Source organism: Pagrus pagrus (assembly GCF_965226575.1).
Source record: "Pagrus pagrus genome assembly, chromosome: 1".
Classification (NCBI taxonomy): domain Eukaryota; kingdom Metazoa; phylum Chordata; class Actinopteri; order Spariformes; family Sparidae; genus Pagrus; species Pagrus pagrus.
In genome coordinates, this window is record NC_140185.1 from 238,872 (window position 1) to 249,060 (window position 10,189).

Sequence of the window (10,189 nt, forward strand, 5' to 3'; positions counted from 1 at the left end):
TGGAAATACACATCACAGTAGAAATACACAGTAGAAATACACAGCACACAGTGCAAATACACTAGAAATACATAGCACACGGTCGAAATACACTAGAAAATACATAGCACACAGTCGAAATACACTAGAAATACACATCAGAGTAGAAATACACAGTAGAGATATAGATCACAGTAGAAATATATGAGAGGCCGTTTAGGAAATTATTCATATTTGCTCTCACACACACCACTATACTCATACACACGCACACACACTATACTCTCTTACACACACCAGTATACTCATACGCACACACTAGTATACTCTCTTACACACACTAGTATACTCACGCACACACAGCACTATACTGTGTATGAGTATACTAGTGTGTGCATGAGTATAGTAGTGTGTGTGTGTATGAGTATACTAGTGTGTGCATATGAGTATAGTAGTATGTGTAAGAGAGTATAATAGTGTGTGCGTATGACTATAATAGTGTGTGCGCATGACTATAATAGTGTGTGTATGAGTATAATAGTGTGTGTGTATGACTATAATAGTGTGTGTAAGACAGTATAGTAGTGTGTGTGTGTATGAGTATAGTGGTGTGATGAGGATTCAGGTGAAAGCAAATGACCGACAGAGAGGGTCTCAACCATGGTCTCAAGCAAGCAGTTGACCTCCTAAATAACATATTAAATGATAGACAACTGCTAACAACAATGTTGGAGACACAGAGAGTTTCATCAGCAACATCCCAACCACCAGCCGTCGACGAGGAATTAAAGCGTCTTTTTCGGCCAGGATCTAGTAGCAGCAGTGGAGCCTTTCGGGCTGGTTCAAGTAGGCCTAGTGGCAGTGGAGCCGCTAACGGACCCCGCTACCAAACACAAAGGTGTTTTGGTGGATGGGCATCAAAGTCCAGGAGGAGGTAAGTTGAATGAATAACATTTATTTATCCTAAGTTTCATAGGCTATCGGTATCTGTTTTTATTTAGGCTGACTGTTGAAAGACGTGACAGGCTATGTATAAAAAATGAATGCTGTTGTAGTACTCTGTCTGAGTGGTGAAACGGAGTCCAACGTTGCTAGCGGCTACATTTGATTGGTGAAACGCAGTCATGTGAACGAGCATCTGTAGGAAGTACCTTCGTCAAAACAGAAACAAACAGATCGCGCATTGTTGTTTGATAAATGACTTATAACCTTGTGCAAGGAGAGTGGAGGCTCCTTCCACACTGTGGCTGAAAACCAAACCTGCAATCAGAGCCTCTGACCCGGTGTCACAGCTCTCCTCTCGCGCCCCCGTAAACCTGTAATCTCTTGTTTATGACAAAAGACAAATACACACATCGTAACATGTTAATCAATCGATCCACTGATTGATTATCAAAGGCTTCGTTAAAAGCAAATGCACACGACCGAGAGGAGGCTCAGCAAAACAGCAGAGAAGAGACTGGAGTTGCAGGTGCACTAACGTTAAATGATGCAATTTATGAATCGATAAAAGTTGTATTTTGATGAACATTATGTTTCAAATTAATTATTTCACTCCTATGCCGTGTAATGAGCGGGTAATGTAGAGTTAGTCTGTTGTTATGGAGAAATAAACCCTTTCAGGATGTATGAAGTCCTGTCATTGCCATCCTGCGGTCTGTATGCTGTTAGCACAAAACAGAAAAATGATGGGTTAAAAATAACCCAACCGCTGGGTCAATATTGCACCAGCCCAGCAGTAGTTAATTTGACCCTGCAAGATGGGTTGGTCCATTTTAACCCAATAGATGAGTTAAATATTCTACCCAAATGCTGGGTCAAATTAACTGCAAATCTGGGTAAATTCAACCACACATATTTGTATATACTCTACCCAAATGCTGGGTCAAATTAACTACAATTCTGGGTTCATTCAACTACACATTTGTTCAGTAATCTATCCAAATGCTGGGTCAAATTAACCAATATGCCAGATTAATTCTAACACATTACAGTACAATCAATTGCAATAGACTACCCATAGCTATAACACTGTTAAACTACAAACCTATAACAAAATACATGCTAGATTTGTCATGCAAAAGCTTATATTATGCAATAAACACTTAAAACAATATTGGAATCTTTTAAAAAATGTATTAATAGAAAATATCCACAATAGTTAAATTGTTCTCACATTGACTAACAGTCAACATGCCTAAGTATTCTAGTTTCAAGAAACTTTACTAGTTTGGACTCCCCTCCTGGCATTTCATAGACTACGCTCTGTTTGAATTCCACACATGTTCACACTGCTTCGGGTATTTAATATCGAAGATAAACAATGCCTTGAAGCTGACATCGATGGCCTGAAACACTTAAAACAATATTGGAATCTTTTAAAAAATTTATTAATAGAAAATATCCACAATAGTTAAATTGCTCTCACATTGACTAACAGTCAACAGGCCTATAGTACATTCTTCAAATAAAAGCTAGAAAAAAGCTGTCCTTGACGCCATTAGCTCTACTTGCAAGCAAGTATTCTAGTTTAAAGAAACTTTACTAGTTTGGACTCCCCTCCTGGCATTTCATAGACTACGTTCTGTATGAATTCCCACACATGTTCACACTGCTTCGGGTATTTAATATCGAAGATAAAGAATGCCTTGAAGCTGACATCGATGGCCTGAAGCAGTGCATCGTATTCCAAAGCCTGTCCAGCAACAATGACAAAGGCCTGAGATGCATTATGATTGTCATTTCCCAGTGTCAGGACGTGGGGGTATGGTCTGGATGCCTTGGCCTCATGGAGGTACTCCACCATGTTTGTTCCAGGCTAAAAAAGAAACAAAGAAAGAATGCAAGAGAGCAAGTGAGAGAGTGTGAGTGAGTAAGGACCAAATGTCTACCAACTTGTATAGTAGAATTAAAAAATAGGCATTGTGAGGACCTTTTTCCTGGTCCTCACTAGAGAAATGATTGTTTTATGATAAAGTCTAGTTAGGTTTACAATTTGGAAAAGATTCAGTGCATCTCTAATTCAAAAAGTTGAACTTTAATAGTCTACCTTTCATTGCACATCACGAAATATTCCAAACCTTTTTGTTTAAGTCTTGATGGTTATGGCATATAGCTCACATTACAGAAACAATTTAAAAAAGGATTCAGACCTGAACTGACCTAAGAAGCCACAAATCGATTGATGATTTATCATTATAATAAACAGGCGTTACAACGCGTTGTAAACTTGTAGATCAGCTATTTTCCGACTATTGTCAAGCTATTTTTGATGCCTGTAGGGGCAGCTGTAGCTCAGGAGGTAGAGCGGGTCATCTAGTGATCGGAAGGTCACTGGTTCAAATCCTGGCTCCCCCGAGTTACATATTGAAGTATCCTTGAACAAGATACTGAACCCCAAATTGCTCCTGATGAGCAGCTGGCACCTTGCATGGCAGCCTCCGGCATCAGTGTATGAATGTGTGTGAATGGGTGAATGTGGCATGTGTTGTAAAGCGCTTTGAGCTGTCCAAGAGGACTGGAAAAGCGCTATAGAAATGCAGACCATGTCCCCACAAGTATAGTAAAACAAACCTGGATATGTGTGCGTGCACACATTCTTGAGCCCAGATATGTTAATGAAATTAATAAAGTTTCCCTTTAGATGTGCTGGAGGACTTACAGGCTTATGGTCGATGAAGGCCAAGCTGCATTCCTCAATGCTGTGGCGAACCACTTTTACACCTAGGCCACGGCCAACTTTGTAAGCCGTTGGTGGAAGCAAAGCTGGCAGCTGCCTCAAGGCGAGTTCCCCAACGCCATCTGTAGAAAGACATTATAGGCATCAATATGATGTGGAATGGCATACCTGTGATTTTGTCATTCAGTATCCAACTAAAATAGAACCTATGCTAACGGTTACATGCAGCCAATTCCTGCCCACGGTGAGACTGTCACCGTGGTGTGGGCTCTTGCCGTGAGTGGGACTGTCGGCTGACAGCCTTTGAAAAAGCTGAACAGAGTAGGAGAAGTGACAGGGAAGGCTGCTACAAACGGTGGAAACCAGGTGAGGTAACCCCATCTCTCCTAGCCCAGTTGTTTGAGGTTTATGCTGGCTCCGGTTAATAGTTTAGGGCAAAGTAACATGTTCCACCGTGTGGCTAGCAGTCCTGTTGCAAGCTTTCTACCCCGGTTGGACAAACGTAGCCTAGGGAGTGAGACCGGCCTCGCTGGGGAAACCTTACATTGACACAAACCAACATTGACATTTGCAAGGTCTGCAAACAAGAATATATTACCTGGTGTTAATCCATCCAGGGGCAATGTCAGCTTCCCCTTCAGTCTTGCCAGGTGCAGGATCTTCTCAGCATAAAAGGGTAGCCAAGTTTCAAATAACTTTGATGCAGCGTCCCCATGCAGGACAAGAAAGTCCTGTGCAATCTATAAAATGGAAAACACATTTTTAAAACAAATTCAATGTGGCACACTAATAAAACTTTATAAACAATGCATCCTCATCACATGTAAGATCATATTTCCCTAAACTTACCATGCCGTTTGTCATTAGGCGAGGGAACTCTTCGAGGATCTGATCGATGCTCCAATTGTTGTCCCTAATGCACTTGGCCCTGTAGACTGCCGTGTTCTGCATGTAGGTCTCTACCTGGCTGAGGGGCTGAGAAATTGTTTCTCAACCATTCTTTTATCTGTGACGCACGTTCGTCTGATATGGTACATTCTGTAAAAAAAAAAAAAACCACAAGTTGTCAGTCACTATAATATGGATGTTTTTCTTCATCAAATAATTTTTCAGTTCAATAATTACCTGGTATGAGAGCCCTTGCAAGAGCACCATCATCTGGCGTTTGCGGCACTGTCTGTGCCACGGTTTTGACTTTGACAGCGTGGGCTACGGTTAGAACAGGGTTTGTCTGTACGTCTGTCTGTCCTCAGAGAAGTAGACCAATTATTGTTCCTGCTGCGCAGTGAATAAAATCGGGCATCAAACAGCATGGAAGCGTTTCTAGGAGGAGTGAGCTGGATTGTGTCTGTTAACTGAATGTTTTAGCATTTAAGCTCAATTTATGGTTCTCCATGCTCCATTGCTAAAAACAGCAGACCTACAGGCTCACAGCGCGTCGCGGTCGTGACTTCCAGCCACACTTTGCCAAATTTAAGACAATTTAAGGCCTCAAATTCACGATTTTTTATTTAAGACTTTTTAAGGACCTGCGGGAACCCTGAACAAGGAGAAAAAAGACATTGAGATCAAATGAGCAAAAAAAAAAAAATCAAATGGAATGTCAGTTTCAGGATCAAACTTGAATTTAGTAACCTATAAAAACACCAAGATTTTTTTTTTAAATTTAGATAGTGATGTCACATGTACGAACCCTAGTGTGTATTCTTTGGTGAGGATTCGCCAGAAATAGGAGATCTACATTGGAAATCTAGCAAAAACAGAAGGGGGCCTAGTATAGAGCCCTCGGCTGACTCCAGTTAACTAAGTAAAGTTTAAATTGAAAATCGAATTGGATTGTGACCTTAAAAATCAAATTGAATCAGTCTGAGAATCATGACACCCCTAATGAATATCTCAATGACCTTTTTCAAAAAACACTCACGCTGCCACTGCTTGATGAGTCTTTCAAACTGGGAAATGACTGAACCAAACCCGATGCCAGGGCCTTTTTGGTCTCCGTCGTAGGACTGTAAAACAGAAAAAACACATCACACAGGTAAAAAGTGAAAACTAGATTTAAATGGATAGTTTGGATTGTAGGACATAAAGATGAATGAAATACTTACAGTTAATATAGGCAATGTGAAGGGATTAATTAATAACCAGAGTCTTGTGTTCAAAACTAATTGCAGTTGTATTGTTGACTTATTTCTTCTATAAAACCGCTGTGTCCCTTCAACTAGGCACTATTTTCTGTATTTGCTGTGCAACTTTTATCAATGCACATGTGCATGCAAAAGCTCGCGTAAGGACACATTGTGCTGCGGTCACCCGCAGGCAGGGAACAGCGGAGGTGCATTGATAAGTTGCATAGCAAATACAGAAAATTGTGCTTAGTGACAGCATTTTTTAGAAGACATAAGTCAACAATACAAATGCAATGACTTTTGTGGAGTAAACGTAGACTAACCAAATCAACTTTGAACACAGGACTCGGGTTATTAATTAATACCTTCGCATCAACTATATTGACGGTAAGCATTTCATACATCTTTCTTTATGTGCTATAATTCAAACTACCCCTTTAAAGTACTGCCGAAACATGTGTCTTATCCAAAAAGAATTGCTGTAGCAATTGGAAAAGTCGCCAAGGTGAAATGTTGGTTCTTCCTCGCAAATCTAGGTCAATGTCAGACCTCAAAGTAGTGTCCTGTTTTATCTCAAGTGAAATGAAAATAAACTACGTTATAATTTTACTTTTCAAATGAGAATGTTGGCGCATTTAACAGGAACCCTATTCAACATAAAAAAAATAAGAAAATCTATTTAAGTACTTCGCTCCAAACTTCTCAATGAGGTGCGACACCAAGATACGGATGAGGAGACGTCTCTGGCTAGTTGTGATGACATTATCCTCATCAAGGCCCTCAACAATTTGCTTGCCATCAGGTAAGCCTGTAAGAACCTGCCGGACATCCTGAGAAAATTGCAAGAAGAGACAACATTGCAGATTTATAAATTCAGTTTTGTTTCTAAATGTTGGCTTTGATTAATCGCCCAGCCTAGTGTTGAGTAAACAAAGTGACACGCAAGTCTTAAAGTGGAAATTACAAAATGTGGAATGACGTGTATTGTCTGTATCAGCTGATTCTCTGGTACCAGAGCTGCTGCTTGTTCCTCCGTGGGGGTTGGAGGAGTGGCAGTTGGTGTGACATCATAGATTCTGGGTGGAATAGCAGTCGCAACAGCAGGTTGAACCTACGCAGAAAATCCAGGTTAATATAATAAACAGTGGTGGCCACCTAGAATAGCTGGCTGAGCATCAGTAATGTAAACTAGACTGCACTCTCCGCTGGTCGTTACAATACATTTGGAAACCTATGTGGACAGTGGTGCAGCACACTTTTAGAGGGTGCACATGGTTTCAGACACAAAACCACTCAGAAATTATTCACCCAGGTGCCCTGTTTTTAGGTGTAAAAGGTGACAAGTTTGCTTTCTCGGACCATGCAGGTGTCTTTAAAAAAGTGACTTCTAAAACATAACTGTGGCAGTGATTAAGACTGTATATGGAGCATATAGACATTAAGTGATTAAACAAAAAATACTGTAGTGGTATGAGGCATCACTGCACCCTTAGCTTTGCTGCACCATCGCCCCTCTGGCTTATTAGCCAATAATGGCTCATAGTGGCTGTGTCCAAATTCAGGGGCTGCAGCCCACGAAGTGCGCATTTGAAGGCCAATTACGTCACAACACTGCGCGAAGGCTGTCCAAATTCAGAGGCTCCTTCAAACGCAGCCCACAAATGCAGCCTGGCCTTCCCTCTTTTCGGAGGACGCACCGCAACTATCCTTCGCGGCCTCCCATATCCCAAGATCCTTTGCGCACCGCTGCTCAGTCCCGAAACAGAAGAGGAAGCAAGAGAAAATGGCGACATCAAGTGGCGCAGACATGACATTTAAATTTAAGTAATGGGTTTATACTCGGTTTTTATTCATTTGAACATCCAACGCCAGATATGTTAAACTTCAAAACCTCCAAATTTCAACTTTCAGTTAAAATATGTGACGCTGGTGATGCTATGGTAAGTATAGTTGTTATTCACTAATGGGTTAATGTTTATTTTGTAATGTTAATGATTCAATTTAGATTTGACACATTTTGTTGTTAATTTTTATACACACACAAATAAATGTACACTTTTGATAGATTTGAACCAAAACAGACTTTAATGCATCTCTTCATTCACAATCGTGACGTAAGGGTAAGGGGCGGGAACATCTGGTGAGGCAACCAGGAAATACTCCGAAGGCTAGACCGTCCCATTTACCAACGGTAGACGCGACCTTCAAAGACCTGTCCGAAGGACCCGGCCCTCGTGGACCGCGAAGGCTAGGCCACTGAAGGCTGCAGCCCCTGAATTTGGACACAGCCACAGAGGGGATAAAAGTAGGCCGTGTCCTCCCTCCTGACCTCTCGCTTCCTGCCTCTTCGGCCCGCCCACTTCCGGGTCGTTGGACTCGCCGATAGCAGCTGAGCACAGGTAGGCGCACGTTGCTATGCTGTTTTGTGTAGATTAGTCCGTGTTTTATGTAAATTACAACGGTGATCCTTTTAATAGATCCGGCGTCTCCACCGCGGTTGTGGCGATTATCTGCGGTTGTTCGCCGCTGTCAACTAGAGCATTGGTGAGTTAAAATGTGTTTCTGTCATTCATGCTGTAGCCAGGTGCTAAGCTCCTTTTTCGCTCCTCTCCGTCTAACAGTCGGCTGGTTGTGGGCTGCATGGTGGCTGTCTTCCCCTGCTGGGCATGTTTTCTTCGCCCCTCCCCCTCCTTGGATGGGACGCCAATACACCCGGACAGATAACCGGAGTTATGGATGCTAACGCTAATTAAGCTAAGTAAGCGCAGCTGCGCAATCACTGCTACTGGGCCACTGCTACGCTGCTACCGCTGCTTCGCCGCTGAACTGTCACTGTACTGTTGCTGCTGCCGCTTTGCTGCCATTGTTTTGCTGCCGCTGCTTTGCTGTCGCTGCTCCGACGGCTTGATTTGGTCGGCCGCCTTCGGTCAGCCTGCTACTGGCTCCACGTGTGTGTGTGTGTGTGTGTGTGTGAGAAAGGCAGTCTGCTGAGGTTTGGTGATGTTTATTTGTTTATCTTCTGTTTAATGGTTGAATTCCTTTTGGTAATTTCTTAGTAGTTTGGGTGGTTTTCTTTGTTTATTTTTGGGAGTTTCTTGTATTTTCATTTGGGGAGGGAATTTCCCAAGAAATGTTTGAACTCCCCTGTTATTTGTGTTAAGATCGATTTAATTATTATAAGTTGATATCTCTGGCCAGAGACTCTTTGATTTCTGTTGTGTGATTGATTTATAATTAATTCCATTCAACACTTCATTTATCTATCGATCATTTATATTTTGTTGGCACATGTTATGAAATAGTTTGGTTTTTCATAATTGTGGGCCCTCCTAATTGTGTTTTCCTCTTCCCCTAGTGCTGAAGGCCGGTGTTGGTGGTGGTGGTTCCCCTGGGTGGTGGTGATCCCTTGTGTGCTGTGTGGTCCCTGTTCAAGATTTTCTTTGTTGCACGTCACATTTTTGCTGTATGAGTGGGGTGCTCTCCTTTTTCTTTTGGATGTCACTTCCCTGATAAACCCCTCCTCCAGCCGGTAAGCCTCAGCCTGTACCCCCCTTTAAGTTGGGCTCTTTTCTTTCTTTTCTTTTACAGTGCCAAACCTATTTAATAATAATAAAATTTTGTATCAAATAATTGAACCACGTCTCCTGCTCTCCCTGAATGAACCAATCTGTGTCCTTTTATAATAGAGTAATTTACCTTTAGTACGGGTCCTTGGGCCCTAACCCAAGGTGGCGTTGTCGGTATTGAGTACATTAGTAGTAAACACCCTCGTGTTGCCACAATACTTACAGTACAACTTATCACATCCCAGTAGTCACTTAAAGAACATCCCAGTAGTTCGGTAACGTCATCCCATCCCAGAAGTTCTTCCCATCCCGGTAGTCAAATACTGATCATCCTCAAGCGATGGACACTTAAAGCAGCATGTATGGCTAAAAACTAAACTAATATGGGGGACAGTGTCAAGCTAGGCCTTTTCAACATATATAAACCTGTCAAAATACTATTTACAAGTGTCAAACATACACACACACACACACCCGGTGGCAGTCAGCTGATTATCTAAAAGAGTCTATAGCGCAGGGAAATGTATAAACTGTCATCATCCTCTCTGTGCGACTTGACTGCATGGAGGGGATGGTGATCAAGCAGCTCTCTCACATCTACAGCTGCCAAAACTTGAGTGGGAATCACACTGTATGCAAATAAATGCCTATCAAACCACTGTTTCTCCCACTTCTTTACAACAAGCTTTATTGTTGGTGTGTCTGACGTTTGCTCCAGTAGTAAAACTGATTGCATGAGACCAAACTGAGGCTCTCCATATGGATCATAGGACAGGAATACAGTCATGCCTGGTCTATATTCAGTTCCCTTAAATGTAACCCAGGCTGGCACATAC

At 41.9% G+C, this 10,189-nt stretch overlaps 1 long non-coding RNA gene across 1 annotated transcript; it reads left to right on the top strand.

Annotated features, from left to right (window-relative positions):
- Positions 1-8,138: 8,138 nt before the first annotated feature.
- Positions 8,139-9,372, top strand: LOC311259881. The gene is made up of 3 exons (XR_014622951.1): positions 8,139-8,331; positions 8,409-8,545; positions 9,143-9,372. It is a non-coding gene; the product is annotated as an uncharacterized lncRNA (long non-coding RNA).
- Positions 9,373-10,189: the final 817 nt, after the last annotated feature.